Here is a 24653-nt window from a genome sequence, read left to right as displayed (position 1 = left end):
ATATTGATGTGGCCGCGTGGCCTAATGGATAAGGCGTCTGACGTCGAATCAGAAGATTGCGAGTTCGAGTCTCGTCGTGGTCGAATTGTTTTGTCGTGATCATTCTTTTATATTAAACGAAACAACTTAAACCTGTTAATCATGAGTATGTTGCGTTTAACATGTGAATTATTTTTCGATGCTGATTTCTACAATAAATTCTACTTCGGTTGTTTAGATGACCTCATATATTTTCATCCTGTTTTCTTTCGTATATTGATGTGGCCGCGTGGCCTAATGGATAAGGCGTCTGACGTCGAATCAGAAGATTGCGAGTTCGAGTCTCGTCGTGGTCGAATTGTTTTGTCGTGATCATTCTTTTATATTAAACGAAACAACTTAAACCTGTTAATCATGAGTATGTTGCGTTTAACATGTGAATTATTTTTCGATGCTGATTTCTACCATAATTTCTACTTCGGTTGTTTAGATGCCCTCATATATTTTCATCCTGTTTTCTTTCGTATACCAATGTGGCCGCGTGGCCTAATGGATAAGGCGTCTGACTTCGAATCAGAAGATTGCGAGTTCGAGTCTCGTCGTGGTCGAATTGTTTTGTCGTGATCATTCTTTTATATTAAACGAAACAACTTAAACCTGTTAATCATGAGTATGTTGCGTTTAACATGTGAATTATTTTTCGATGCTGATTTCGACCATAATTTCTACTTCGGTTGTTTAGATGCCCTCATATATTTTCATCCTGTTTTCTTTCGCACATCGATGTGGCCGCGTGGCCAAATGGATAAGGCGTCTTACTTCGAATCAGAAGATTGCGAGTTCGAGTCTCGTCGTGGTCGAATTGTTTTGTCGTGATCATTCTTTTATATTAAACGAAACAACTTCCACCTGTTAATCATGAGTATGTTTCGTTTAACATGTGAATTATTTTTCGATGCTGATTTCTACCATAATTTCTGCTCCGGTTGTTTAGATGCCCTCATATATTTTCATCCTGTTTTCTTTCGTATACCAATGTGGCCGCGTGGCCTAATGGATAAGGCGTCTGACTTCGAATCAGAAAATTACGAGTTCGAGTCTCGTCGTGGTCGAAATGTTTTGTCGTGATCATTCTTTTATATTAAACGAAACAACTTCAACCTGTTAATCATGAGTATGTTGCGTTTAACATGTGAATTATTTTTCGATGCTGATTTCTACAATAATTTCTACTTCGGTTGTTTAGATGACCTCATATATTTTCATCCTGTTTTCTTTCGTATATTGATGTGGCCGCGTGGCCTAATGGATAAGGCGGGAGACGTCGAATCAGAAGATTGCGAGTTCGAGTCTCGTCGTGGTCGAATTGTTTTGTCGTGATCATTCTTTTATATTAAACGAAACAACTTCAACCTGTTAATCATGAGTATGTTGCGTTTAACATGTGAATTATTTTTCGATGCTGATTTCTACAATAATTTCTACTTCGGTTGTTTAGATGACCTCATATATTTTCATCCTGTTTTCTTTCGTATATTGATGTGGCCTCGTGGCCTAATGGATAAGGCGTCTGACTTCGAATCAGAAGATTGCGAGTTCGAGTCTCGTCGTGGTCGAATTGTTTTGTCGTGATCATTCTTTTATATTAAACGAAACAACTTCAACCTGTTAATCATGAGTATGTTGCGTTTAACATGTGAATTATTTTTCGATGCTGATTTCTACGATAATTTCTACTTCGGTTGTTTAGATGACCTCATATATTTTCATCCTGTTTTATTTCGCACATCGATGTGGCCGCGTGGCCAAATGGATAAGGCGTCTTATTTCGAATCAGAAGATTGCGAGTTCGAGTCTCGTCGTGGTCGAATTGTTTTGTCGTGATCATTCTTTTATATTAAACGAAACAACTTCCACCTGTTAATCATGAGTATGTTTCGTTTAACATGTGAATTATTTTTCGATGCTGATTTCTACCATAATTTCTGCTCCGGTTGTTTAGATGCCCTCATATATTTTCATCCTGTTTTCTTTCGTATACCAATGTGGCCGCGTGGCCTAATGGATAAGGCGTCTGACTTCGAATCAGAAAATTACGAGTTCGAGTCTCGTCGTGGTCGAAATGTTTTGTCGTGATCATTCTTTTATATTAAACGAAACAACTTCAACCTGTTAATCATGAGTATGTTGCGTTTAACATGTGAATTATTTTTCGATGCTGATTTCTACAATAATTTCTACTTCGGTTGTTTAGATGACCTCATATATTTTCATCCTGTTTTCTTTCGTATATTGATGTGGCCGCGTGGCCTAATGGATAAGGCGGGAGACGTCGAATCAGAAGATTGCGAGTTCGAGTCTCGTCGTGGTCGAATTGTTTTGTCGTGATCATTCTTTTATATTAAACGAAACAACTTCAACCTGTTAATCATGAGTATGTTGCGTTTAACATGTGAATTATTTTTCGATGCTGATTTCTACGATAATTTCTACTTCGGTTGTTTAGATGACCTCATATATTTTCATCCTGTTTTATTTCGCACATCGATGTGGCCGCGTGGCCTAATGGATAAGGCGTCTGACTGCGAATCAGAAGATTGCGAGGTCGAGTCTCGTCGTGGTCGAATTGTTTTTTCGTGATCATTCTTTTATATTAAACGAAACAACTTCCACCTGTTAATCATGAGTATGTTGCGTTTAACATGTGAATTATTTTTCGATGCTGATTTCTACAATAATTTCTACTTCGGTTGGTTAGATGACCTCATATATTTTCATCCTGTTTTCTTTCGCACATCGATGTGGCCGTGTTGCCTAATGGATAGGGCGTCTGAGTTCGAATCAGAAGATTGCGAGTTCGAGTCTCGTCGTGGTCGAATTGTTTTGTCGTGATCATTCTTTTATATTAAACGAAACAACTTCAACCTGTTAATCATGAGTATGTTGCGTTTAACATGTGAATTATTTTTCGATGCTGATTTCTACCATAATTTCTACTTCGGTTGTTTAGATGCCCTCATATATTTTCATCCTGTTTTCTTTCGCACATCGATGTGGCCGCGTGGCCTAATGGATAAGGCGTCTGACTTCGAATCAGAAGATTGCGAGTTCGAGTCTCGTCATGATCGAATTGTTTTGTCGTGATCATTCTTTTATATTAAACGAAACAACTTAAACCTGTTAATCATGAGTATGTTGCGTTTAACATGTGAATTATTTTTCGATGCTGATTTCTACCATAATTTCTACTTCGGTTGTTTAGATGCCCTCATATATTTTCATCCTGTTTTCTTTCGTATACCAATGTGGCCGCGTGGCCTAATGGATAAGGCGTCTGACTTCGAATCAGAAGATTGCGAGTTCGAGTCTCGTCATGGTCGAATTGTTTTGTCGTGATCATTCTTTTATATTAAACGAAACAACTTAAACCAGTTAATCATGAATATGTTGCGTTTAACATGTGAATTATTTTTCGATGCTGATTTCGACCATAATTTCTACTTCGGTTGTTTAGATGCCCTCATATATTTTCATCCTGTTTTCTTTCGCACATCGATGTGGCCGCGTGGCCAAATGGATAAGGCGTCTTACTTTTAATCAGAAGATTGCGAGTTCGAGTCTCGTCGTGGTCGAATTGTTTTGTCGTGATCATTCTTTTATATTAAACGAAACAACTTCCACCTGTTAATCATGAGTATGTTTCGTTTAACATGTGAATTATTTTTCGATGCTGATTTCTACCATAATTTCTGCTCCGGTTGTTTAGATGCCCTCATATATTTTCATCCTGTTTTCTTTCGTATACCAATGTGGCCGCGTGGCCTAATGGATAAGGCGTCTGACTTCGAATCAGAAGATTACGAGTTCGAGTCTCGTCATGGTCGAAATGTTTTGTCGTGATCATTCTTTTATATTAAACGAAACAACTTCAACCTGTTAATCATGAGTATGTTGCGTTTAACATGTGAATTATTTTTCGATGCTGATTTCTACGATAATTTCTACGTCGGTTGTTTAGATGACCTCATATATTTTCATCCTGTTTTCTTTCGCACATCGATGTGGCCGCGTGGCCTAATGGATAAGGCGTCTGACTGCGAATCAGAAGATTGCGAGGTCGAGTCTCGTCGTGGTCGAATTGTTTTGTCGTGATCATTCTTTTATATTAAACGAAACAACTTCCACCTGTTAATCATGAGTATGTTGCGTTTAACATGTGAATTATTTTTCGATGCTGATTTCTACCATAATTTCTACTTCGGTTGTTTAGATGCCCTCATATATTTTCATCCTGTTTTCTTTCTTATATTGATGTGGCCGCGTGGCCTAATGGATTAGGCGTCTGACTTCGAATCAGAAGATTGCGAGTTCGAGTCTCGTCGTGGTCGAATTGTTTTGTCGTGATCATTCTTTTATATTAAACGAAACAACTTAAACCTGTTAATCATGAGTATGTTTTTTTTTTTTTTTTTTTTTTACAAAGACATCACCACATTATCAAGGCCCAGAGGCCACTCAAGTATAAGGGTTAAAGAGTGTACAGTAGAAATTGGTCAATATAGTAATCATTAGTAATGAAAATTTGGTAAATTTAATAACTTATATGGAACGGCTCATCAAGAACCTATTTACTTTAGACTTGAACACAACCATATTGTAGTCAGCCGGAAAGCAGGAAAACGGAAGACAATTCCACAGGCGTGCAGTTCTAAGAAAGAAGCTTTGTTCATGGAATCTTCGTTTAGGTTTAGGCACAGATAAAGAGTGGGGGAAATTATTGATAGTGTTTACAGCTAGACGAGTGTTTCTTGTGAAAGTTTGGCGAGGGGGGACCAAAGATTGAAGCTCAGTTGAACACTTACCATGAAAATAACGATACATCAGAGACAAACTCGCAACATCTCTTCTGTGAGATAGAGGTTGCAAGGAGGAGATAAGGACATCTCCTACGAGGCTACGAAGTCTATTTTGAACTCTATCAAGGCAGGACAAGTCCTTTCTAGCAGCTCCTGCCCAGATGTGGCAACAGTATTCCATCCTTGGACGTACCTGGCTCTTGTATAGGTAGAGAATAGCATCAGCAGTGAGATATCTACTGGATCGATAGAAAGATCCCACCATTTTTCCAGCGGCCTTGGCAACAGATTTGATATACGTGTTCCATTTAAGATCAGGAGTAATGGTCAAGCCCAGAAGCTTGTCAAAACTTGAGGCCTCCTGAAGACGAGAGCCATTCATTTCAGTTGATGACAAATGTGGATTAGAATGTTGATGATGTAAAGAGAGAAGCTTGGTTTTAGATGCATTAAAAGTAACCAGCCACTCCTTTCCCCATTGTACTACGTGCTCAAGATCAGAGGAGAGAGAATTGGAGAGAACTTGGTCGTTTACTGTCTTAGATGTGCTACCATAAATGGTAGTGTCGTCAGCATAAATGTCTACAAATGATGTAAGGATATGATTTGGAAGATCATTAATGTAGATTAGGAAAAGAGTTGGGCCTAGGATGGATCCCTGAGGGACACCGGCATTAATACTGTGAGCTTCTGATTTTTGCCCCTCAACTACTACTCTTATGAACCTATCAGAAAGAAATGATTTAATAATTGAGAAGACTTTTCCAGCTATACCATAGCTAGCGATCTTATGAAGTAAACCTTTATGCCATACCCTATCAAAGGCTTTAGATATGTCAAGAGCAATTGCTCTAGAAAGATTGCCACCGTTGAGAGATTTGCTAATCCTATGCGATATAACTGTAAGGACATCTGCTGTAGATCTAGCAGAACGGAAACCATATTGAGTGTCACTAAGGAGGTTATTTTTGTTGAGATGTTTGATTACTTCTGTATTTAACACAGATTCTAGCAACTTACTCATGACGCACAGGAGACTTATTGGCCTGTACTGAGAGGGGGATGAGCGATCACCTGAATTCTTAAATACAGGGCATACTGATGAGATTTTCCAGGGAGATGGGAAACTATTCTCCTTAAGACAACGTTTAAACAGTTTTGTAAGTATGGGCGCTAATTCAGGTTGAAGTTTTTTGAGTACTATAATTGGAATACCATCAGGGCCAGTTGCTTTACTCGAATCAAGGTTTTTGATTAGCTTCGCAACATCACGTACAGATATACGTATATCACATAGCGTGTTTTCTGATACACGAGGAAATATTGGGGGTTGGCGGTCTTGGTCGCAAAGGGTAGAATTTGCTGCAAAGTTCTTGACAAAGAGTTTAGCTTTGTCTGATGCTGACGAGATTACCTCAGGTCCATTGATAATAGTTGGGATGGAGCACACGCTTCTGTTCAGGATTCTGTTTGCTATTTGCCAAAACTGGTGGAAACCAAGCCGCTGCTCAGCTACTTTGGACTTAACAGATTGAGCATACAACACTCTTGCGTTCCTTATTACTTTCTTACAATGGTTGCTGGCAGTCCTGAAAACGGCTTTAGTTTCCATACATCTATTACGTTTGAAGCAGTGGAAAAAGTGATTTCTGTGCGCAATGGCAGCAGCACATTCTGGAGAGAACCATGGCTGGCTGTTAGGTTTTTGCTGAAACTTTTTAGAGGGTATGAAATGGTCAATACCTACAATTAACCATTCAGTTAGGTCTAATACTATAGAGGACACATCCTTTTTAAACATGGAATGCAGAGGTAGATCAGATATAAATGTACGGAAGCTATCCCAGTCAGCCTTAGTGTATCGATATACTGTACGATGAAGAGGTACGTCTGGGGACTTATTACATTTCATTTTTATCTTAATTGATACAACAGAGTGGTCGGAAGATCCAAGAGGCGACAGAACAGAAACTGAACATAGTTCAGGGCAAGTTGTGAGAAAAAGGTCTAGTAGGCTCGCATAGTGGCCGTCATTATCGGGCACACGGGTAGGTTCCTGAACAATCTGAGTGAGGTCATAGGCAATGGAGAAATCATGACAGAACCTCCCCTCATCATCGGTCTTGTTTGAGTGGGTCAACCATTCGACGTTGTGAACATTGAAGTCTCCACATACGTGAATGTTAGCTGAAGGATAAGTAGAAAGGACTTGGTCAATTTTCTCAGATATGCTTTGAAAGATAGTAACTCCACTGTTGTGGGGGCGATAGAGAGTAAATATAAATGCAGTAGTGTGAGCTAAAGCAACCCGGAAGCACATATAGGGTAAGTTAGGATCTTCCCTGGAGATGTCCCTCCCACATGGAAAGCTATCTTTAATATAGGCACATATTCCATGCCCATGGCGATCTTGGGGGTCAGATTTAGAAGTTAAGTTAGAGTATCCTGAAATTGCAAACTCATCTAGGGAAATAGCCTGTCCAATGCCAGTTTCACTTAAAAATAAAAGGTCTGGTTTAGTCTCCTGTAATTGGGTTTCAACCTCTGGAAGGTTAGAACGAAGACCCCTGATGTTGGAGAAGGAGACATGGTAGTAGGGGTCTACGTTGGAAGTTGGGGAACCGGGTTTAATCGAGTATTTTTTCTTGAAACTTGTCATGATGAAATTTTGGAATTTGTGGACTAGGTCGACAGATTTACTTAGAGCAGGACAGAGAGGGGAAATTAAGAGAGAAAAAGAAACGAAGAATTTTTTTTTTTTATTTGTAGTTAATGATAAGGTAAAGCCGTAACAATTACCCACTAGTATGGCATCGAGAGGCCCCACCAGAAGCTACTGCATGGTCCAGAATCCATTCACCAAATGGCAATACAGCAGCCCCAGTACTTTGCACCTGCTGATAGGACAGCCTCCTTAGTGGTTAATCCAAGGTTCGGGTCCCTGACTATCAGGCGGATAACGTCAGCCCAGACAAAACGTTTACCTCCAGCACCCTTACTAGTGACATGGCTACAAGGATAGACATAGAAACAGAAAATTTCCGCCATCTCAGCCAACTGTTCGCAAAAATACTGCCAACCTAGTAAACAGCTTTTTCTTCTCCCTTTGTCCGAAAAATCACTCATTTAAAAAAAATGAGGACTGAGGGACAAATAAGAAGAAGCGAGAGTAACAGGAGCTGCCGATAACGCATCCACAATGCGTTTTCTACTCTCCATTAAAAAAAAAAAAAAAAAAAAAAAAACTATTAAGTATTGTACTTAATAAAAGTCCAACAGACGTGTTTAAGGGAAAGTATGGTGATAGATTCCCCTCACACGAACTAAAAATGAGTATAATTCGTAATTTTTGCTATCAACTCGGCAGATAAATAAACATATGTACGAGGAAAAAAAAAAAAGCTAGCATTTAATAAAACAGAAATACACAAATTAAATACTGAAATAAAATGGAGTTGTTAATATTTTAAATCTAAAATAAAAAGCATGATTGAAATCACTTATCTCAACAAAAACAATTCCGTCTCCAAATTGCAAACTGTGTTGAAAGAAATTCATTTAGTAGCGTTCAAAACATTTTTTTTTTTAAATTAGCCGTTAATAGAAAATCGTGATTTTATTCTGAACTTAAGCTAGTAACGTTTTAAGAAGCTTACGATATAAAAGAAAAGGCTGATGGGGGGGGGGGGTTCTTCCGAAAGTAAGTTGGTGCCGTTATAAGTAATTTGGAGATAAGATGGAAGCCGGTATTGGACTAGAAAAAAAGCTAGCATTTAATAAAACAGAAATACACAAATTAAATACTGAAATAAAATGGAGTTGTTAATATTTTAAATCTAAAATAAAAAGCATGATTGAAATCACTTATCTCAACAAAAACAATTCCGTCTCCAAATTGCAAACTGTGTTGAAAGAAATTCAGTTAGTAGCGTTCAAAACATTTTTTTTTTTAAATTAGCCGTTAATAGAAAATCGTGATTTTATTCTGAACTTAAGCTAGTAACGTTTTAAGAAGCTTACGATATAAAAGAAAAGGCTGATGGGGGGGGGGTTCTTCCGAAAGTAAGTTGGTGCCGTTATAAGTAATTTGGAGATAAGATGGAAGCCGGTATTGGACTAGAAAAAAGCTAGCATTTAATAAAACAGAAATACACAAATTAAATACTGAAATAAAATGGAGTTGTTAATATTTTAAATCTAAAATAAAAAGCATGATTGAAATCACTTATCTCAACAAAAACAATTCCGTCTCCAACTCCGGTTGTTTAGATGCCCTCATATATTTTAATCCTGTTTTCTTCCGTATACCAGTGTGGCCGCGTGGCCTAATGGATAAGGCGTCTGACTTCGAATCAGAAGATTGCGAGTTCGAGTCTCGTCGTGGTCGAATTGTTTTGTCGTGATCATTCTTTTATATTAAACGAAACAACTTCAACCTGTTAATCATGAGTATGTTGCGTTTAACATGTGAATTATTTTTCGATGCTGATTTCTACAATAATTTCTACTTCGGTTGTTTAGATGACCTCATATATTTTCATCCTGTTTTCTTTCGTATATTGATGTGGCCGCGTGGCCTAATGGATAAGACGTCTGACGTCGAATCAGAAGATTGCGAGTTCGAGTCTCGTCGTGGTCGAATTGTTTTGTCGTGATCATTCTTTTATATTAAACGAAACAACTTAAACCTGTTAATCATGAGTATGTTGCGTTTAACATGTGAATTATTTTTCGATGCTGATTTCTACAATAATTTCTACTTCGGTTGTTTAGATGACCTCATATATTTTCATCCTGTTTTCTTTCGCACATCGATGTGGCCGTGTGGCCTAATGGATAAGGCGTCTGACTTCGAATCAGAAGATTGCGAGTTCGAGTCTAGTCGTGGTCGAATTGTTTTGTCGTGATCATTCTTTTATATTAAACGAAACAACTTAAACCTGTTAATCATGAGTATGTTGCGTTTAACATGTGAATTATTTTTCGATGCTGATTTCTACCATAATTTCTTCTTCGGTTGTTTAGATGCCCTCATATATTTTCATCCTGTTTTCTTTCGCACATCGATGTGGCCGCGTGGCCTAATGGATAAGGCGTCTGACTTCGAATCAGAAGATTGCGAGTTCGAGTCTCGTCATGGTCGAAATGTTTTGTCGTGATCATTCTTTTATATTAAACGAAACAACTTAAACCTGTTAATCATGAGTATGTTGCGTTTAACATGTGAATTATTTTTCGATGCTGATTTCTACCATAATTTCTACTTCGGTTGTTTAGATGCCCTCATATATTTTCATCCTGTTTTCTTTCGTATACCAATGTGGCCGCGTGGCCTAATGGATAAGGCGTCTGACTTCGAATCAGAAGATTGCGAGTTCGAATCTCGTCGTGGTCGAATTGTTTTGTCGTGATCATTCTTTTATATTAAACGAAACAACTTAAACCTGTTAATCATGAGTATGTTGCGTTTAACATGTGAATTATTTTTCGATGCTGATTTCTACCATAATTTCTACTTCGGTTGTTTAGATGCCCTCATATATTTTCATCCTGTTTTCTTTCGTATACCAATGTGGCCGCGTGGCCTAATGGATAAGGCGTCTGACTTCGAATCAGAAGATTGCGAGTCCGAGTCCGAGTCTCGTCGTGGTCGAATTGTTTTGTCGTGATCATTCTTTTATATTAAACGAAACAACTTAAACCTGTTAATCATGAGTATGTTGCGTTTAACATGTGAATTATTTTTCGATGCTGATTTCTACCATAATTTCTACTCCGGTTGTTTAGATGCCCTCATATATTTTCATCCTGTTTTCTTTCGCACATCGATGTGGCCGCGTGGCCTAATGGATAAGGCGTCTGACTTCGAATCAGAAGATTGCGAGTTCGAGTCTCGTCGTGGTCGAATTGTTTTGTCGTGATCATTCTTTTATATTAAACGAACCAACTTAAACCTGTTAATCATGAGTATGTTGCGTTTAACATGTGAATTATTTTTCGATGCTGATTTCTACCATAATTTCTGCTCCGGTTGTTTAGATGCCCTCATATATTTTCATCCTGTTTTCTTTCGTATACCAATGTGGCCGCGTGGCCTAATGGATAAGGCGTCTGAATTCGAATCAGAAGATTGCGAGTTCGAGTCTCGTCGTGGTCGAATTGTTTTGTCGTGATCATTCTTTTATATTAAACGAAACAACTTCCACCTGTTAATCATGAGTATGTTGCGTTTAACATGTGAATTATTTTTCGATGCTGATTTCTACCATAATTTCTACTTCGGTGGTTTAGATGCCCTCATATATTTTCATCCTGTTTTCTTTCGCACATCGATGTGGCCGCGTGGCCTAATGGATAAGGCGTCTGACTTCGAAGCAGAAGATTGCGAGTTCGAGTCTCGTCGTGGTCGAATTGTTTTGTCGTGATCATTCTTTTATATTAAACGAAACAACTTAAACCTGTTAATCATGAGTATGTTGCGTTTAACATGTGAATTATTTTTCGATGCTGATTTCTACCATAATTTCTACTTCGGTTGTTTAGATGCCCTCATATATTTTCATCCTGTTTTCTTTCGCACATCGATGTGGCCGTGTGGCCTAATGGATAAGGCTTCTGACTTCGAATCAGAAGATTGCGAGTTCGAGTCTCGTCGTGGTCGAATTGTTTTGTCGTGATCATTCTTTTATATTAAACGAAACAACTTCCACCTGTTAATCATGAGTATGTTGCGTTTAACATGTGAATTATTTTTCGATGCTGATTTCTACCATAATTTCTGCTCCTGTTGTTTAGATGCCCTCATATATTTTCATCCTGTTTTCTTTCGTATACCAATGTGGCCGCGTGGCCTAATGGATAAGGCGTCTGACTTCGAATCAGAAGAATGCGAGTTCGAGTCTCGTCATGGTCGAAATGTTTTGTCGTGATCATTCTTTTATATTAAACGAAACAACTTAAACCTGTTAATCATGAGTCTGTTGCGTTTAACATGTGAATTATTTTTCGATGCTGATTTCTACCATAATTTCTTCTTCGGTTGTTTAGATGCCCTCATATATTTTCATCCTGTTTTCTTTCGCACATCGATGTGGCCGCGTGGCCTAATGGATAAGGCGTCTGACTTCGAATCAGAAGATTGCGAGTTCGAGTCTCGTCATGGTCGAAATGTTTTGTCGTGATCATTCTTTTATATTAAACGAAACAACTTAAACCTGTTAATCATGAGTATGTTGCGTTTAACATGTGAATTATTTTTCGATGCTGATTTCTACCATAATTTCTACTTCGGTTGTTTAGATGCCCTCATATATTTTCATCCTGTTTTCTTTCGTATACCAATGTGGCCGCGTGGCCTAATGGATAAGGCGTCTGACTTCGAATCAGAAGATTGCGAGTTCGAATCTCGTCGTGGTCGAATTGTTTTGTCGTGATCATTCTTTTATATTAAACGAAACAACTTAAACCTGTTAATCATGAGTATGTTGCGTTTAACATGTGAATTATTTTTCGATGCTGATTTCTACCATAATTTCTACTTCGGTTGTTTAGATGCCCTCATATATTTTCATCCTGTTTTCTTTCGTATACCAATGTGGCCGCGTGGCCTAATGGATAAGGCGTCTGACTTCGAATCAGAAGATTGCGAGTCCGAGTCCGAGTCTCGTCGTGGTCGAATTGTTTTGTCGTGATAATTCTTTTATATTAAACGAAACAACTTAAACCTGTTAATCATGAGTATGTTGCGTTTAACACGTGAATTATTTTTCGATGCTGATTTCTACCATAATTTCTACTCCGGTTGTTTAGATGCCCTCATATATTTTCATCCTGTTTTCTTTCGCACATCGATGTGGCCGCGTGGCCTAATGGATAAGGCGTCTGACTTCGAATCAGAAGATTGCGAGTTCGAGTCTCGTCGTGGTCGAATTGTTTTGTCGTGATCATTCTTTTATATTAAACGAAACAACTTAAACCTGTTAATCATGAGTATGTTGCGTTTAACATGTGAATTATTTTTCGATGCTGATTTCTACCATAATTTCTGCTCCGGTTGTTTAGATGCCCTCATATATTTTCGTCCTGTTTTCTTTCGTATACCAATGTGGCCGCGTGGCCTAATGGATAAGGCGTCTGAATTCGAATCAGAAGATTGCGAGTTCGAGTCTCGTCGTGGTCGAATTGTTTTGTCGTGATCATTCTTTTATATTAAACGAAACAACTTCCACCTGTTAATCATGAGTATGTTGCGTTTAACATGTGAATTATTTTTCGATGCTGATTTCTACCATAATTTCTACTTCGGTGGTTTAGATGCCCTCATATATTTTCATCCTGTTTTCTTTCGCACATCGATGTGGCCGCGTGGCCTAATGGATAAGGCGTCTGACTTCGAAGCAGAAGATTGCGAGTTCGAGTCTCGTCGTGGTCGAATTGTTTTGTCGTGATCATTCTTTTATATTAAACGAAACAACTTAAACCTGTTAATCATGAGTATGTTGCGTTTAACATGTGAATTATTTTTCGATGCTGATTTCTACCATAATTTCTACTTCGGTTGTTTAGATGCCCTCATATATTTTCATCCTGTTTTCTTTCGCACATCGATGTGGCCGTGTGGCCTAATGGATAAGGCGTCTGACTTCGAATCATAAGATTGCGAGTTCGAGTCTCGTCGTGGTCGAATTGTTTTGTCGTGATCATTCTTTTATATTAAACGAAACAACTTCCACCTGTTAATCATGAGTATGTTGCGTTTAACATGTGAATTATTTTTCGATGCTGATTTCTACCATAATTTCTGCTCCTGTTGTTTAGATGCCCTCATATATTTTCATCCTGTTTTCTTTCGTATACCAATGTGGCCGCGTGGCCTAATGGATAAGGCGTCTGACTTCGAATCAGAAGATTGCGGGTTCGAGTCTCGTCGTGGTCGAATTGTTTTGTCGTGATCATTCTTTTATATTAAACGAAACAACTTAAACCTGTTAATAATGAGTATGTTGCGTTTTACATGTGAATTATTTTTCGATGCTGATTTCTACCATAATTTCTACTTCGGTTGTTTAGATGCCCTCATATATTTTCATCCTGTTTTCTTTCGCACATCGATGTGGCCGCGTGGCCTAACGGATAAGGCGTCTTACTTCGAATCAGAAGATTGCGAGTTCGAGTCTCGTCGTGGTCGAATTGTTTTGTCGTGATCATTCTTTTATATTAAACGAAACAACTTAAACCTGTTAATCATGAGTATGTTGCGTTTAACATGTGAATTATTTTTCGATGCTGATTTCTACCATAATTTCTACTTCGGTTGTTTAGATGCCCTCATATATTTTCATCCTGTTTTCTTTCGCACATCGATGTGGCCGCGTGGCCTAACGGATAAGGCGTCTTACTTCGAATCAGAATATTGCGAGTTATAGTCTCGTCGTGGTCGAATTGTTTTGTCGTGATCATTCTTTTATATTAAACGAAACAACTTTAACCTGTTAATCATGAGTATGTTGCGTTTAACATATGAATTATTTTTCGATGCTGATTTCTACCATAATTTCTACTTCGGTTGTTTAGATGCCCTCATATATTTGCATCCTGTTTTCTTTCGCGCATCGATGTGGCCGCGTGGCCTAATGGATAAGGCGTCTAACTTCGAATCTGAAGATTGCGAGGTCGAGTCTCGTCGTGGTCGAATTGTTTTGTCGTGATCATTCTTTTATATTAAACGAAACAACTTAAACCTGTTAATCATGAGTATGTTGCGTTTAACATGTGAATTATTTTTCGATGCTGATTTCTACGATAATTTCTACTTCGGTGGTTTAGATGCCCTCATATATTTTAATCCTTTTTTCTTTCGAAGATATTGATGTGGCCGCGTGGCCTAATGGATAAGGCGTCTGACTTCGAATCAGAAGATTGCGAGTTCGAGTCTCGTCGTGGTCAAATTTTTTTGTCGTGATCATACTTTTATATTAAACGAAACAACTTAAACCTGTTAATCATGAGTATGTTATGTTTAACATGTGAATTATTTTTCGATGCTGATTTCTACCATAATTTCTACTTCGGTTGTTTAGATGCCCTCATATATTTTAATCCTGTTTTCTTTCGCACATCGATGTGGCCGCGTGGCCTAATGGATAAGGCGTCTTCCTTCGAATCAGAAGATTGCGAGGTTGAGTCTCGTCGTGGTCGAATTGTTTTGTCGTGATCATTCTTTTATATTAAACGAAACAACTTAAACCTGTTAATCATGAGTATGTTGCGTTTAACATGTGAATTATTTTTCGATGCTGATTTCTACCATAATTTCTACTTCGGTGGTTTAGATGCCCTTATATATTGTCATCCTGTTTTCTTTCGTATATTGATGTGGCTGCGTGGCCTAATGGATAAGGCGTCTGACTTCGAATCAGAAGATTGCGAGTTCGAGTCTCGTCGTGGTCGAATTGTTTTGTCGTGATCATTCTTTTATATTAAACTAAACAACTTAAACCTGTTAATCATGAGTATGTTGCGTTTAACATGTGAATTATTTTTCGTTGCTGATTTCTACCATAATTTCTACTTCGGTTGTTTAGATGCCCTCATATATTTTAATCCTGTTTTCTTTCGCACATCGATGTGGCCGCGTGGCCTAATGGATAAGGCGTCTGACTTCGAATCAGAAGATTGCGAGATCGAGTCTCGTCGTGGTCGAATTGTTTTGTCGTGATCATTCTTTTATATTAAACGAAACAACTTCCACCTGTTAATCATGAGTCTGTTGCGTTTAACATGTGAATTATTTTTCGATGCTGATTTCTACCATAATTTCTACTTCGGTTGTTTAGATGCCCTCATATATTTTCATCCTGTTTTCTTTCTTATATTGATGTGGCCGAGTGGCCTAATGGATAAGGCGTCTGACGTCGAATCAGAAGATTGCGAGTTCGAGTCTCGTCGTGGTCGAATTGTTTTGTCGTGATCGTTCTTTTATATTAAACGAAACAACTTAAACCTGTTAATCATGAGTATGTTGCGTTTAACATGTGAATTATTTTTCGATGCTGATTTCTACCATAATTTCTACTTCGGTTGTTTAGATGCCCTCATATATTTTCATCCTGTTTTCTTTCTTATATTGATGTGACCGCGTGGCCTAATGGATGAGGCGTCTGACTTCGAATCAGAAGATTGCGAGTTCGAGTCTCGTCGTGGTCGAATTGTTTTGTCGTGATCATTCTTTTATATTAAACGAAACAACTTCCACCTGTTAATCATGAGTATGTTGCGTTTAACATGTGAATTATTTTTCGATGCTGATTTCTACCATAATTTCTACTTCGGTTGTTTAGATGCCCTCATATATTTTCATCCTGTTTTCTTTCGCACATCGATGTGGCCGCGTGGCCTAATGGATAAGGCGTCTGACTTCGAATCAGAAGATTGCGAGTTCGAGTCTCGTCGTGGTCGAATTGTTTTGTCGTGATCATTCTTTTATATTAAACGAAACAACTTAAACCTGTTAATCATGAGTATGTTGCGTTTAACATGTGAATTATTTTTCGATGCTGATTTCTACGATAATTTCTACTTCGGTTGTTTAGATGCCCTCATATATTTTCATCCTGTTTTCTTTTGCACATCGATGTGGCCGCGTGGCCTAACGGATAAGGCGTCTTACTTCGAGTCAGAAGATTGCGAGTTCGAGTCTCGTCGTGGTCGAATTGTTTAGTCGTGATCATTCTTTTATATTAAACGAAACAACTTAAACCTGTTAATCATGAGTATGTTGCGTTTAACATGTGAATTATTTTTCGATGCTGATTTCTACCATAATTTCTACTTCGGTTGTTTAGATTCCCTGATATATTTTCATCCTGTTTTCGTTCGCACATCGATGTGGCCGCGTGGCCTAATGGATAAGGCGTCTGACTTCGAATCAGAAGATTGCGAGTTCGAGTCTCGTCGTGGTCGAATTGTTTTGTCGTGATCATTCTTTTATATTAAACGAAACAACTTCCACCTGTTAATCATGAGTATGTTGCGTTTAACATGTGAATTATTTTTCGATGCTGATTTCTACCATAATTTCTACTTCGGTTGTTTAGATGCCCTCATATATTTTCATCCTGTTTTCTTTCTTATATTGATGTGGCCGCGTGGCCTAAATGATAAGTCGTCTGACTTCGAATCAGAAGATTGCGAGTTCGAGTCTCGTCGTGGTCGAATTGTTTTGTCGTGATCATTCTTTTATATTAAACGAAACAACTTCCGCCTGTTAATCATGAGTATGTTGCGTTTAACATGTGAATTATTTTTCGATGCTGATTTCTACCATAATTTCTACTTCGGTTGTTTAGATGCCCTCATATATTTTCATCCTGTTTTCTTTCTTATATTGATGTGGCCGCGTGGCCTAATGGATAAGTCGTCTGACTTCGAATCAGAAGATTGCGAGTTCGAGTCTCGTCGTGGTCGAATTGTTTTGTCGTGATCATTCTTTTATATTAAACGAAACAACTTCCGCCTGTTAATCATGAGTATGTTGCGTTTAACATGTGAATTATTTTTCGATGCTGATTTCTACCATAATTTCTGCTCCTGTTGTTTAGATGCCCTCATATATTTTCATCCTGTTTTCTTTCTTATATTGATGTGGCCGCGTGGCCTAATGGATAAGGCGTCTGACTTCGAATCAGAAGATTGCGAGTTCGAGTCTCGTCGTGGTCGAATTGTTTTATCGTGATCATTCTTTTATATTAAACGAAACAAGTTAAACCTGTTAATCATGAGTATGTTGCGTTTATCATGTGAATTATTTTTCGATGCTGATTTCTACCATAATTTCTACTTCGGTTGTTTAGATGCCCTCATATATTTTCATCCTGTTTTCTTTCGCACATCGATGTGGCCGCGTGGCCTAATGGATAAGGCGTCTGACTTCGAATCAGAAGATTGCGAGTTCGAGTCTCGTCGTGGTCGAATTGTTTTGTCGTGATCATTCTTTTATATTAAACGAAACAACTTCCACCTGTTAATCATGAGTATGTTGCGTTTAACATGTGAATTATTTTTCGATGCTGATTTCTACCATAATTTCTACTTCGGTTGTTTAGATGCCCTCATATATTTTCATCCTGTTTTCTTTCTTATATTGATGTGGCCGCGTGGCCTAATGGATAAGGCGTCTGACTTCGAATCAGAAGATTGCTAGTTCGAGTCTCGTCGTGGTCGAATTGTTTTGTCGTGATCATTCTTTTATATTAAACGAAACAACTTCCGCCTGTTAATCATGAGTATGTTGCGTTTAACATGTGAATTATTTTTCGATGCTGATTTCTACCATAATTTCTACTTCGGTTGTTTAGATGCCCTCATATATTTTCATCCTGTTTTCTTTCGCACATCGATGTGGCCGCGTGGCCTAACGGATAAGGCGTCTGACTTCGAATCAGAAGATTGCGAGTGCGAGTCTCGTCGTGGTCGAATTGTTTTATCGTGATCATTCTTTTATATTAAACGAAACAACTTCCACCTGTTAATCATGAGTATGTTGCGTTTAACATGTGAATTATTTTTCGATGCTGATTTCTACCATAATTTCTACTTCGGTTGTTTAGATGCCCTCATATATTTTCATCCTGTTTTCTTTCTTATATTGACGTGGCAGCGTGGCCTAATGGATAAGGCGTCTGACTTCGAATCAGAAGATTGCGAGTTCGAGTCTCGTCGTGGTCGAATTGTTTTGTCGTGATCATTCTTTTATATTAAACGAAACAACTTCCACCTGTTAATCATGAGTATGTTGCGTTTAACATGTGAATTATTTTTCGATGCTGATTTCTACCATAATTTCTACTTCGGTTGTTTAGATGCCCTCATATATTTTCATCCTGTTTTCTTTCTTATATTGATGTGGCCGCGTGGCCTAAATGATAAGTCGTCTGACTTCGAATCAGAAGATTGCGAGTTCGAGTCTCGTCGTGGTCGAATTGTTTTGTCGTGATCATTCTTTTATATTAAACGAAACAACTTCCGCCTGTTAATCATGAGTATGTTGCGTTTAACATGTGAATTATTTTTCGATGCTGATTTCTACCATAATTTCTACTTCGGTTGTTTAGATGCCCTCATATATTTTCATCCTGTTTTCTTTCTTATATTGATGTGGCCGCGTGGCCTAATGGATAAGTCGTCTGACTTCGAATCAGAAGATTGCGAGTTCGAGTCTCGTCGTGGTCGAATTGTTTTGTCGTGATCATTCTTTTATATTAAACGAAACAACTTCCGCCTGTTAATCATGAGTATGTTGCGTTTAACATGTGAATTATTTTTCGATGCTGATTTCTACCATAATTTCTGCTCCTGTTGTTTAGATGCCCTCATATATTTTCATCCTGTTTTCTTTCTTATATTGATGTGGCCGCGTGGCCTAATGGATAAGGCGTCTGACTTCGAATCAGAAGATTGCGAGTTCGAGTCTCGTCGTGGTCGAATTGTTTTATCGTGATCATTCTTTTATATTAAACGAAACAAGTTAAACCTGTTAATCATGAGTATGTTGCGTTTATCATGTGAATTATTTTTCGATGCTGATTTCTACCATAATTTCTACTTCGGTTGTTTAGATGCCCTCATATATTTTCATCCTGTTTTCTTTCGCACATCGATGTGGCCGCGTGGCCTAATGGATAAGGCGTCTGACTTCGAATCAGAAGATTGCGAGTTCGAGTCTCGTCGTGGTCGAATTGTTTTGTCGTGATCATTCTTTTATATTAAACGAAACAACTTCCACCTGTTAATCATGAGTATGTTGCGTTTAACATGTGAATTATTTTTCGATGCTGATTTCTACCATAATTTCTACTTCGGTTGTTTAGATGCCCTCATATATTTTCATCCTGTTTTCTTTCTTATATTGATGTGGCCGCGTGGCCTAATGGATAAGGCGTCTGACTTCGAATCAGAAGATTGCTAGTTCGAGTCTCGTCGTGGTCGAATTGTTTTGTCGTGATCATTCTTTTATATTAAACGAAACAACTTCCGCCTGTTAATCATGAGTATGTTGCGTTTAACATGTGAATTATTTTTCGATGCTGATTTCTACCATAATTTCTACTTCGGTTGTTTAGATGCCCTCATATATTTTCATCCTGTTTTCTTTCGCACATCGATGTGGCCGCGTGGCCTAACGGATAAGGCGTCTGACTTCGAATCAGAAGATTGCGAGTGCGAGTCTCGTCGTGGTCGAATTGTTTTATCGTGATCATTCTTTTATATTAAACGAAACAACTTCCACCTGTTAATCATGAGTATGTTGCGTTTAACATGTGAATTATTTTTCGATGCTGATTTCTACCATAATTTCTACTTCGGTTGTTTAGATGCCCTCATATATTTTCATCCTGTTTTCTTTCTTATATTGACGTGGCAGCGTGGCCTAATGGATAAGGCGTCTGACTTCGAATCAGAAGATTGCGAGTTCGAGTCTCGTCGTGGTCGAATTGTTTTGTCGTGATCATTCTTTTATATTAAACGAAACAACTTCCGCCTGTTAATCATGAGTATGTTGCGTTTAACATGTGAATTATTTTTCGATGCTGATTTCTACCATAATTTCTACTTCGGTTGTTTAGATGCCCTCATATATTTTCATCCTGTTTTCTTTCTTATATTGATGTGGCCGCGTGGCCTAATGGATAAGTCGTCTGACTTCGAATCAGAAGATTGCGAGTTCGAGTCTCGTCGTGGTCGAATTGTTTTGTCGTGATCATTCTTTTATATTAAACGAAACAACTTCCGCCTGTTAATCATGAGTATGTTGCGTTTAACATGTGAATTATTTTTCGATGCTGATTTCTACCATAATTTCTGCTCCTGTTGTTTAGATGCCCTCATATATTTTAATCCTGTTTTCTTTCGTATACCAATGTGGCCGCGTGGCCTAATGGATAAGGCGTCTGACTTCGAATCAGAAGATTGCGAGTTCGAGTCTCGTCGTGGTCGAATTGTTTTATCGTGATCATTCTTTTATATTAAACGAAACAAGTTAAACCTGTTAATCATGAGTATGTTGCGTTTATCATGTGAATTATTTTTCGATGCTGATTTCTACCATAATTTCTACTTCGGTTGTTTAGATGCCCTCATATATTTTCATCCTGTTTTCTTTCGCACATCGATGTGGCCGCGTGGCCTAATGGATAAGGCGTCTGACTTCGAATCAGAAGATTGCGAGTTCGAGTCTCGTCGTGGTCGAATTGTTTTGTCGTGATCATTCTTTTATATTAAACGAAACAACTTCCGCCTGTTAATCATGAGTATGTTGCGTTTAACATGTGAATTATTTTTCGATGCTGATTTCTACCATAATTTCTACTTCGGTTGTTTAGATGCCCTCATATATTTTCATCCTGTTTTCTTTCGCACATCGATGTGGCCGCGTGGCCTAATGGATAAGGCGTCTGACTTCGAATCAGAAGATTGCGAGTTCGAGTCTCGTCGTGGTCGAATTGTTTTGTCGTGATCATTCTTTTATATTAAACAAAACAACTTAAACCTGTTAATCATGAGTATGTTGCGTTTAACATGTGAATTATTTTTCGATGCTGATTTCTACGATAATTTCTACTTCGGTTGTTTAGATGCCCTCATATATTTTCATCCTGTTTTCTTTTGCACATCGATGTGGCCGCGTGGCCTAACGGATAAGGCGTCTTACTTCGAATCAGAAGATTCAGAGTTCGAGTCTCGTCGTGGTCGAATTGTTTAGTCGTGATCATTCTTTTATATTAAACGAAACAACTTAAACCTGTTAATCATGAGTATGTTGCGTTTAACATGTGAATTATTTTTCGATGCTGATTTCTACCATAATTTCTACTTCGGTTGTTTAGATTCCCTGATATATTTTCATCCTGTTTTCTTTCGCACATCGATGTGGCCGCGGGGCATAATGGATAAGGCGTCTGACTTCGAATCAGAAGATTGCGAGTTCGAGTCTCGTCGTGGTCGAATTGTTTTGTCGTGATCATTCTTTTATATTAAACGAAACAACTTCCACCTGTTAATCATGAGTATGTTGCGTTTAACATGTGAATTATTTTTCGATGCTGATTTCTACCATAATTTCTACTTCGGTTGTTTAGATGCCCTCATATATTTTCATCCTGTTTTCTTTCTTATATTGATGTGGCCGCGTGGCCTAAATGATAAGTCGTCTGACTTCGAATCAGAAGATTGCGAGTTCGAGTCTCGTCGTGGTCGAATTGTTTTGTCGTGATCATTCTTTTATATTAAACGAAACAACTTCCGCCTGTTAATCATGAGTATGTTGCGTTTAACATGTGAATTATTTTTCGATGCTGATTTCTACCATAATTTCTACTTCGGTTGTTTAGATGCCCTCATATATTTTCATCCTGTTTTCTTTCTTATATTGATGTGGCCGCGTGGCCTAATGGATAAGTCGTCTGACTTCGAATCAGAAGATTGCGAGTTCGAGTCTCGTCGTGGTCGAATTGTTTTGTCGTGATCATTCTTTTATATTAAACGAAACAACTTCCGCCTGTTAATCATGAGTATGTTGCGTTTAACATGTGAATTATTTTTCGATGCTGATTTCTACCATAATTTCTGCTCCTGTTGTTTAGATGCCCTCATATATTTTCATCCTGTTTTCTTTCTTATATTGATGTGGCCGCGTGGCCTAATGGATAAGGCGTCTGACTTCGAATCAGAAGATTGCGAGTTCGAGTCTCGTCGTGGTCGAATTGTTTTATCGTGATCATTCTTTTATATTAAACGAAACAAGTTAAACCTGTTAATCATGAGTATGTTGCGTTTATCATGTGAATTATTTTTCGATGCTGATTTCTACCATAATTTCTACTTCGGTTGTTTAGATGCCCTCATATATTTTCATCCTGTTTTCTTTCGCACATCGATGTGGCCGCGTGGCCTAATGGATAAGGCGTCTGACTTCGAATCAGAAGATTGCGAGTTCGAGTCTCGTCGTGGTCGAATTGTTTTGTCGTGATCATTCTTTTATATTAAACGAAACAACTTCCACCTGTTAATCATGAGTATGTTGCGTTTAACATGTGAATTATTTTTCGATGCTGATTTCTACCATAATTTCTACTTCGGTTGTTTAGATGCCCTCATATATTTTCATCCTGTTTTCTTTCTTATATTGATGTGGCCGCGTGGCCTAATGGATAAGGCGTCTGACTTCGAATCAGAAGATTGCTAGTTCGAGTCTCGTCGTGGTCGAATTGCTTTGTCGTGATCATTCTTTTATATTAAACGAAACAACTTCCGCCTGTTAATCATGAGTATGTTGCGTTTAACATGTGAATTATTTTTCGATGCTGATTTCTACCATAATTTCTACTTCGGTTGTTTAGATGCCCTCATATATTTTCATCCTGTTTTCTTTCGCACATCTATGTGGCCGCGTGGCCTAACGGATAAGGCGTCTGACTTCGAATCAGAAGATTGCGAGTGCGAGTCTCGTCGTGGTCGAATTGTTTTATCCTGATCATTCTTTTATATTAAACGAAACAAGTTAAACCTGTTAATCATGAGTATGTTGCGTTTATCATGTGAATTATTTTTCGATGCTGATTTCTACCATAATTTCTACTTCGGTTGTTTAGATGCCCTCATATATTTTCATCCTGTTTTCTTTCTTATATTGATGTGGCCGCGTGGCCTAATGGATAAGGCGTCTGACTTCGAATCAGAAGATTGCGAGTTCGAGTCTCGTCGTGGTCGAATTGTTTTGTCGTGATCATTCTTTTATATTAAACGAAACAACTTCCGCCTGTTAATCATGAGTATGTTGCGTTTAACATGTGAATTATTTTTCGATGCTGATTTCTACCATAATTTCTACTTCGGTTGTTTAGATGCCCTCATATATTTTCATCCTGTTTTCTTTCTTATATTGATGTGGCCGCGTGGCCTAATGGATAAGGCGTCTGACTTCGAATCAGAAGATTGCGAGTGCGAGTCTCGTCGTGGTCGAATTGTTTTGTCGTGATCATTCTTTTATATTAAACGAAACAACTTCCACCTGTTAATCATGAGTATGTTGCGTTTAACATGTGAATTATTTTTCGATGCTGATTTCTACCATAATTTCTACTTCGGTTGTTTAGATGCCCTCATATATTTTCATCCTGTTTTCTTTCTTATATTGACGTGGCAGCGTGGCCTAATGGATAAGGCGTCTGACTTCGAATCAGAAGATTGCGAGTTCGAGTCTCGTCGTGGTCGAATTGTTTTGTCGTGATCATTCTTTTATATTAAACGAAACAACTTCCGCCTGTTAATCATGAGTATGTTGCGTTTAACATGTGAATTATTTTTCGATGCTGATTTCTACCATAATTTCTACTTCGGTTGTTTAGATGCCCTCATATATTTTCATCCTGTTTTCTTTCTTATATTGATGTGGCCGCGTGGCCTAATGGATAAGTCGTCTGACTTCGAATCAGAAGATTGCGAGTTCGAGTCTCGTCGTGGTCGAATTGTTTTGTCGTGATCATTCTTTTATATTAAACGAAACAACTTCCGCCTGTTAATCATGAGTATGTTGCGTTTAACATGTGAATTATTTTTCGATGCTGATTTCTACCATAATTTCTGCTCCTGTTGTTTAGATGCCCTCATTTATTTTAATCCTGTTTTCTTTCGTATACCAATGTGGCCGCGTGGCCTAATGGATAAGGCGTCTGACTTCGAATCAGAAGATTGCGAGTTCGAGTCTCGTCGTGGTCGAATTGTTTTATCGTGATCATTCTTTTATATTAAACGAAACAAGTT

General features: G+C 38.2%; 63 non-coding genes across 63 annotated transcripts; all 63 read left to right on the top strand.

Moving 5' to 3' along the window:
- The first annotated feature begins 10 nt into the window (after window positions 1-10).
- On the top strand, window positions 11-83 carry Trnar-ucg (transfer RNA arginine (anticodon UCG)). Its single transcript has one exon. It is a non-coding gene; the product is annotated as a tRNA-Arg (tRNA).
- Window positions 84-262: 179 nt separating this feature from the next.
- Window positions 263-335, top strand: Trnar-ucg (transfer RNA arginine (anticodon UCG)). Its single transcript has one exon. It is a non-coding gene; the product is annotated as a tRNA-Arg (tRNA).
- A 179-nt stretch (window positions 336-514) lies between these two features.
- Window positions 515-587, top strand: Trnar-ucg (transfer RNA arginine (anticodon UCG)). Its single transcript has one exon. It is a non-coding gene; the product is annotated as a tRNA-Arg (tRNA).
- A 179-nt stretch (window positions 588-766) lies between these two features.
- Trnar-ucg (transfer RNA arginine (anticodon UCG)) lies at window positions 767-839 on the top strand. Its single transcript has one exon. It is a non-coding gene; the product is annotated as a tRNA-Arg (tRNA).
- Window positions 840-1018: 179 nt separating this feature from the next.
- On the top strand, window positions 1019-1091 carry Trnar-ucg (transfer RNA arginine (anticodon UCG)). The gene has a single exon. It is a non-coding gene; the product is annotated as a tRNA-Arg (tRNA).
- A 431-nt stretch (window positions 1092-1522) lies between these two features.
- Window positions 1523-1595, top strand: Trnar-ucg (transfer RNA arginine (anticodon UCG)). The gene has a single exon. It is a non-coding gene; the product is annotated as a tRNA-Arg (tRNA).
- A 179-nt stretch (window positions 1596-1774) lies between these two features.
- Trnar-ucg (transfer RNA arginine (anticodon UCG)) lies at window positions 1775-1847 on the top strand. Its single transcript has one exon. It is a non-coding gene; the product is annotated as a tRNA-Arg (tRNA).
- A 179-nt stretch (window positions 1848-2026) lies between these two features.
- On the top strand, window positions 2027-2099 carry Trnar-ucg (transfer RNA arginine (anticodon UCG)). Its single transcript has one exon. It is a non-coding gene; the product is annotated as a tRNA-Arg (tRNA).
- A 431-nt stretch (window positions 2100-2530) lies between these two features.
- Trnar-gcg (transfer RNA arginine (anticodon GCG)) lies at window positions 2531-2603 on the top strand. Its single transcript has one exon. It is a non-coding gene; the product is annotated as a tRNA-Arg (tRNA).
- A 683-nt stretch (window positions 2604-3286) lies between these two features.
- Trnar-ucg (transfer RNA arginine (anticodon UCG)) lies at window positions 3287-3359 on the top strand. The gene has a single exon. It is a non-coding gene; the product is annotated as a tRNA-Arg (tRNA).
- A 179-nt stretch (window positions 3360-3538) lies between these two features.
- Trnak-uuu (transfer RNA lysine (anticodon UUU)) lies at window positions 3539-3611 on the top strand. Its single transcript has one exon. It is a non-coding gene; the product is annotated as a tRNA-Lys (tRNA).
- A 179-nt stretch (window positions 3612-3790) lies between these two features.
- Trnar-ucg (transfer RNA arginine (anticodon UCG)) lies at window positions 3791-3863 on the top strand. Its single transcript has one exon. It is a non-coding gene; the product is annotated as a tRNA-Arg (tRNA).
- Window positions 3864-4042: 179 nt separating this feature from the next.
- On the top strand, window positions 4043-4115 carry Trnar-gcg (transfer RNA arginine (anticodon GCG)). The gene has a single exon. It is a non-coding gene; the product is annotated as a tRNA-Arg (tRNA).
- A 179-nt stretch (window positions 4116-4294) lies between these two features.
- Window positions 4295-4367, top strand: Trnar-ucg (transfer RNA arginine (anticodon UCG)). The gene has a single exon. It is a non-coding gene; the product is annotated as a tRNA-Arg (tRNA).
- Window positions 4368-9149: 4782 nt separating this feature from the next.
- Window positions 9150-9222, top strand: Trnar-ucg (transfer RNA arginine (anticodon UCG)). Its single transcript has one exon. It is a non-coding gene; the product is annotated as a tRNA-Arg (tRNA).
- Window positions 9223-9653: 431 nt separating this feature from the next.
- Trnar-ucg (transfer RNA arginine (anticodon UCG)) lies at window positions 9654-9726 on the top strand. Its single transcript has one exon. It is a non-coding gene; the product is annotated as a tRNA-Arg (tRNA).
- Window positions 9727-9905: 179 nt separating this feature from the next.
- On the top strand, window positions 9906-9978 carry Trnar-ucg (transfer RNA arginine (anticodon UCG)). The gene has a single exon. It is a non-coding gene; the product is annotated as a tRNA-Arg (tRNA).
- Window positions 9979-10157: 179 nt separating this feature from the next.
- Window positions 10158-10230, top strand: Trnar-ucg (transfer RNA arginine (anticodon UCG)). The gene has a single exon. It is a non-coding gene; the product is annotated as a tRNA-Arg (tRNA).
- Window positions 10231-10667: 437 nt separating this feature from the next.
- Trnar-ucg (transfer RNA arginine (anticodon UCG)) lies at window positions 10668-10740 on the top strand. Its single transcript has one exon. It is a non-coding gene; the product is annotated as a tRNA-Arg (tRNA).
- Window positions 10741-10919: 179 nt separating this feature from the next.
- Window positions 10920-10992, top strand: Trnar-ucg (transfer RNA arginine (anticodon UCG)). Its single transcript has one exon. It is a non-coding gene; the product is annotated as a tRNA-Arg (tRNA).
- A 179-nt stretch (window positions 10993-11171) lies between these two features.
- Window positions 11172-11244, top strand: Trnar-ucg (transfer RNA arginine (anticodon UCG)). The gene has a single exon. It is a non-coding gene; the product is annotated as a tRNA-Arg (tRNA).
- Window positions 11245-11423: 179 nt separating this feature from the next.
- Trnar-ucg (transfer RNA arginine (anticodon UCG)) lies at window positions 11424-11496 on the top strand. Its single transcript has one exon. It is a non-coding gene; the product is annotated as a tRNA-Arg (tRNA).
- Window positions 11497-11675: 179 nt separating this feature from the next.
- On the top strand, window positions 11676-11748 carry Trnar-ucg (transfer RNA arginine (anticodon UCG)). Its single transcript has one exon. It is a non-coding gene; the product is annotated as a tRNA-Arg (tRNA).
- Window positions 11749-11927: 179 nt separating this feature from the next.
- Trnar-ucg (transfer RNA arginine (anticodon UCG)) lies at window positions 11928-12000 on the top strand. Its single transcript has one exon. It is a non-coding gene; the product is annotated as a tRNA-Arg (tRNA).
- Window positions 12001-12179: 179 nt separating this feature from the next.
- Window positions 12180-12252, top strand: Trnar-ucg (transfer RNA arginine (anticodon UCG)). Its single transcript has one exon. It is a non-coding gene; the product is annotated as a tRNA-Arg (tRNA).
- A 437-nt stretch (window positions 12253-12689) lies between these two features.
- Window positions 12690-12762, top strand: Trnar-ucg (transfer RNA arginine (anticodon UCG)). Its single transcript has one exon. It is a non-coding gene; the product is annotated as a tRNA-Arg (tRNA).
- A 179-nt stretch (window positions 12763-12941) lies between these two features.
- Window positions 12942-13014, top strand: Trnar-ucg (transfer RNA arginine (anticodon UCG)). Its single transcript has one exon. It is a non-coding gene; the product is annotated as a tRNA-Arg (tRNA).
- Window positions 13015-13193: 179 nt separating this feature from the next.
- On the top strand, window positions 13194-13266 carry Trnar-ucg (transfer RNA arginine (anticodon UCG)). The gene has a single exon. It is a non-coding gene; the product is annotated as a tRNA-Arg (tRNA).
- A 179-nt stretch (window positions 13267-13445) lies between these two features.
- On the top strand, window positions 13446-13518 carry Trnar-ucg (transfer RNA arginine (anticodon UCG)). The gene has a single exon. It is a non-coding gene; the product is annotated as a tRNA-Arg (tRNA).
- A 179-nt stretch (window positions 13519-13697) lies between these two features.
- On the top strand, window positions 13698-13770 carry Trnar-ucg (transfer RNA arginine (anticodon UCG)). The gene has a single exon. It is a non-coding gene; the product is annotated as a tRNA-Arg (tRNA).
- A 179-nt stretch (window positions 13771-13949) lies between these two features.
- Window positions 13950-14022, top strand: Trnar-ucg (transfer RNA arginine (anticodon UCG)). The gene has a single exon. It is a non-coding gene; the product is annotated as a tRNA-Arg (tRNA).
- Window positions 14023-14707: 685 nt separating this feature from the next.
- Window positions 14708-14780, top strand: Trnar-ucg (transfer RNA arginine (anticodon UCG)). The gene has a single exon. It is a non-coding gene; the product is annotated as a tRNA-Arg (tRNA).
- Window positions 14781-15211: 431 nt separating this feature from the next.
- Window positions 15212-15284, top strand: Trnar-ucg (transfer RNA arginine (anticodon UCG)). Its single transcript has one exon. It is a non-coding gene; the product is annotated as a tRNA-Arg (tRNA).
- Window positions 15285-15463: 179 nt separating this feature from the next.
- Trnar-ucg (transfer RNA arginine (anticodon UCG)) lies at window positions 15464-15536 on the top strand. Its single transcript has one exon. It is a non-coding gene; the product is annotated as a tRNA-Arg (tRNA).
- Window positions 15537-15967: 431 nt separating this feature from the next.
- Trnar-ucg (transfer RNA arginine (anticodon UCG)) lies at window positions 15968-16040 on the top strand. Its single transcript has one exon. It is a non-coding gene; the product is annotated as a tRNA-Arg (tRNA).
- Window positions 16041-16219: 179 nt separating this feature from the next.
- On the top strand, window positions 16220-16292 carry Trnar-ucg (transfer RNA arginine (anticodon UCG)). Its single transcript has one exon. It is a non-coding gene; the product is annotated as a tRNA-Arg (tRNA).
- A 431-nt stretch (window positions 16293-16723) lies between these two features.
- Window positions 16724-16796, top strand: Trnar-ucg (transfer RNA arginine (anticodon UCG)). The gene has a single exon. It is a non-coding gene; the product is annotated as a tRNA-Arg (tRNA).
- A 431-nt stretch (window positions 16797-17227) lies between these two features.
- Window positions 17228-17300, top strand: Trnar-ucg (transfer RNA arginine (anticodon UCG)). The gene has a single exon. It is a non-coding gene; the product is annotated as a tRNA-Arg (tRNA).
- Window positions 17301-17479: 179 nt separating this feature from the next.
- Window positions 17480-17552, top strand: Trnar-ucg (transfer RNA arginine (anticodon UCG)). The gene has a single exon. It is a non-coding gene; the product is annotated as a tRNA-Arg (tRNA).
- A 179-nt stretch (window positions 17553-17731) lies between these two features.
- Window positions 17732-17804, top strand: Trnar-ucg (transfer RNA arginine (anticodon UCG)). The gene has a single exon. It is a non-coding gene; the product is annotated as a tRNA-Arg (tRNA).
- A 179-nt stretch (window positions 17805-17983) lies between these two features.
- Trnar-ucg (transfer RNA arginine (anticodon UCG)) lies at window positions 17984-18056 on the top strand. The gene has a single exon. It is a non-coding gene; the product is annotated as a tRNA-Arg (tRNA).
- A 179-nt stretch (window positions 18057-18235) lies between these two features.
- Window positions 18236-18308, top strand: Trnar-ucg (transfer RNA arginine (anticodon UCG)). The gene has a single exon. It is a non-coding gene; the product is annotated as a tRNA-Arg (tRNA).
- A 179-nt stretch (window positions 18309-18487) lies between these two features.
- On the top strand, window positions 18488-18560 carry Trnar-ucg (transfer RNA arginine (anticodon UCG)). The gene has a single exon. It is a non-coding gene; the product is annotated as a tRNA-Arg (tRNA).
- Window positions 18561-18991: 431 nt separating this feature from the next.
- Trnar-ucg (transfer RNA arginine (anticodon UCG)) lies at window positions 18992-19064 on the top strand. The gene has a single exon. It is a non-coding gene; the product is annotated as a tRNA-Arg (tRNA).
- Window positions 19065-19243: 179 nt separating this feature from the next.
- On the top strand, window positions 19244-19316 carry Trnar-ucg (transfer RNA arginine (anticodon UCG)). Its single transcript has one exon. It is a non-coding gene; the product is annotated as a tRNA-Arg (tRNA).
- A 179-nt stretch (window positions 19317-19495) lies between these two features.
- Trnar-ucg (transfer RNA arginine (anticodon UCG)) lies at window positions 19496-19568 on the top strand. The gene has a single exon. It is a non-coding gene; the product is annotated as a tRNA-Arg (tRNA).
- A 179-nt stretch (window positions 19569-19747) lies between these two features.
- On the top strand, window positions 19748-19820 carry Trnar-ucg (transfer RNA arginine (anticodon UCG)). Its single transcript has one exon. It is a non-coding gene; the product is annotated as a tRNA-Arg (tRNA).
- Window positions 19821-19999: 179 nt separating this feature from the next.
- Window positions 20000-20072, top strand: Trnar-ucg (transfer RNA arginine (anticodon UCG)). Its single transcript has one exon. It is a non-coding gene; the product is annotated as a tRNA-Arg (tRNA).
- A 179-nt stretch (window positions 20073-20251) lies between these two features.
- On the top strand, window positions 20252-20324 carry Trnar-ucg (transfer RNA arginine (anticodon UCG)). Its single transcript has one exon. It is a non-coding gene; the product is annotated as a tRNA-Arg (tRNA).
- A 179-nt stretch (window positions 20325-20503) lies between these two features.
- On the top strand, window positions 20504-20576 carry Trnar-ucg (transfer RNA arginine (anticodon UCG)). Its single transcript has one exon. It is a non-coding gene; the product is annotated as a tRNA-Arg (tRNA).
- Window positions 20577-20755: 179 nt separating this feature from the next.
- On the top strand, window positions 20756-20828 carry Trnar-ucg (transfer RNA arginine (anticodon UCG)). Its single transcript has one exon. It is a non-coding gene; the product is annotated as a tRNA-Arg (tRNA).
- A 179-nt stretch (window positions 20829-21007) lies between these two features.
- On the top strand, window positions 21008-21080 carry Trnar-ucg (transfer RNA arginine (anticodon UCG)). Its single transcript has one exon. It is a non-coding gene; the product is annotated as a tRNA-Arg (tRNA).
- Window positions 21081-21259: 179 nt separating this feature from the next.
- On the top strand, window positions 21260-21332 carry Trnar-ucg (transfer RNA arginine (anticodon UCG)). The gene has a single exon. It is a non-coding gene; the product is annotated as a tRNA-Arg (tRNA).
- A 935-nt stretch (window positions 21333-22267) lies between these two features.
- Trnar-ucg (transfer RNA arginine (anticodon UCG)) lies at window positions 22268-22340 on the top strand. The gene has a single exon. It is a non-coding gene; the product is annotated as a tRNA-Arg (tRNA).
- Window positions 22341-22519: 179 nt separating this feature from the next.
- Trnar-ucg (transfer RNA arginine (anticodon UCG)) lies at window positions 22520-22592 on the top strand. The gene has a single exon. It is a non-coding gene; the product is annotated as a tRNA-Arg (tRNA).
- Window positions 22593-22771: 179 nt separating this feature from the next.
- Trnar-ucg (transfer RNA arginine (anticodon UCG)) lies at window positions 22772-22844 on the top strand. Its single transcript has one exon. It is a non-coding gene; the product is annotated as a tRNA-Arg (tRNA).
- A 179-nt stretch (window positions 22845-23023) lies between these two features.
- Window positions 23024-23096, top strand: Trnar-ucg (transfer RNA arginine (anticodon UCG)). Its single transcript has one exon. It is a non-coding gene; the product is annotated as a tRNA-Arg (tRNA).
- Window positions 23097-23275: 179 nt separating this feature from the next.
- On the top strand, window positions 23276-23348 carry Trnar-ucg (transfer RNA arginine (anticodon UCG)). Its single transcript has one exon. It is a non-coding gene; the product is annotated as a tRNA-Arg (tRNA).
- Window positions 23349-23527: 179 nt separating this feature from the next.
- Trnar-ucg (transfer RNA arginine (anticodon UCG)) lies at window positions 23528-23600 on the top strand. Its single transcript has one exon. It is a non-coding gene; the product is annotated as a tRNA-Arg (tRNA).
- Window positions 23601-23779: 179 nt separating this feature from the next.
- Trnar-ucg (transfer RNA arginine (anticodon UCG)) lies at window positions 23780-23852 on the top strand. The gene has a single exon. It is a non-coding gene; the product is annotated as a tRNA-Arg (tRNA).
- Window positions 23853-24031: 179 nt separating this feature from the next.
- On the top strand, window positions 24032-24104 carry Trnar-ucg (transfer RNA arginine (anticodon UCG)). Its single transcript has one exon. It is a non-coding gene; the product is annotated as a tRNA-Arg (tRNA).
- Window positions 24105-24283: 179 nt separating this feature from the next.
- On the top strand, window positions 24284-24356 carry Trnar-ucg (transfer RNA arginine (anticodon UCG)). Its single transcript has one exon. It is a non-coding gene; the product is annotated as a tRNA-Arg (tRNA).
- A 179-nt stretch (window positions 24357-24535) lies between these two features.
- On the top strand, window positions 24536-24608 carry Trnar-ucg (transfer RNA arginine (anticodon UCG)). Its single transcript has one exon. It is a non-coding gene; the product is annotated as a tRNA-Arg (tRNA).
- The last annotated feature ends 45 nt before the right edge of the window (window positions 24609-24653 follow it).

The sequence above is a fragment of the Euprymna scolopes genome, chromosome 11 (assembly GCF_053919585.1).
Source record: "Euprymna scolopes isolate OS-2025 chromosome 11, ASM5391958v1, whole genome shotgun sequence".
Classification (NCBI taxonomy): Eukaryota; Metazoa; Mollusca; class Cephalopoda; order Sepiida; family Sepiolidae; genus Euprymna; species Euprymna scolopes.
The sequence above is the reverse complement of the archived record's forward strand: the minus strand, read 5'-3'. Positions and strand labels throughout refer to the sequence as shown.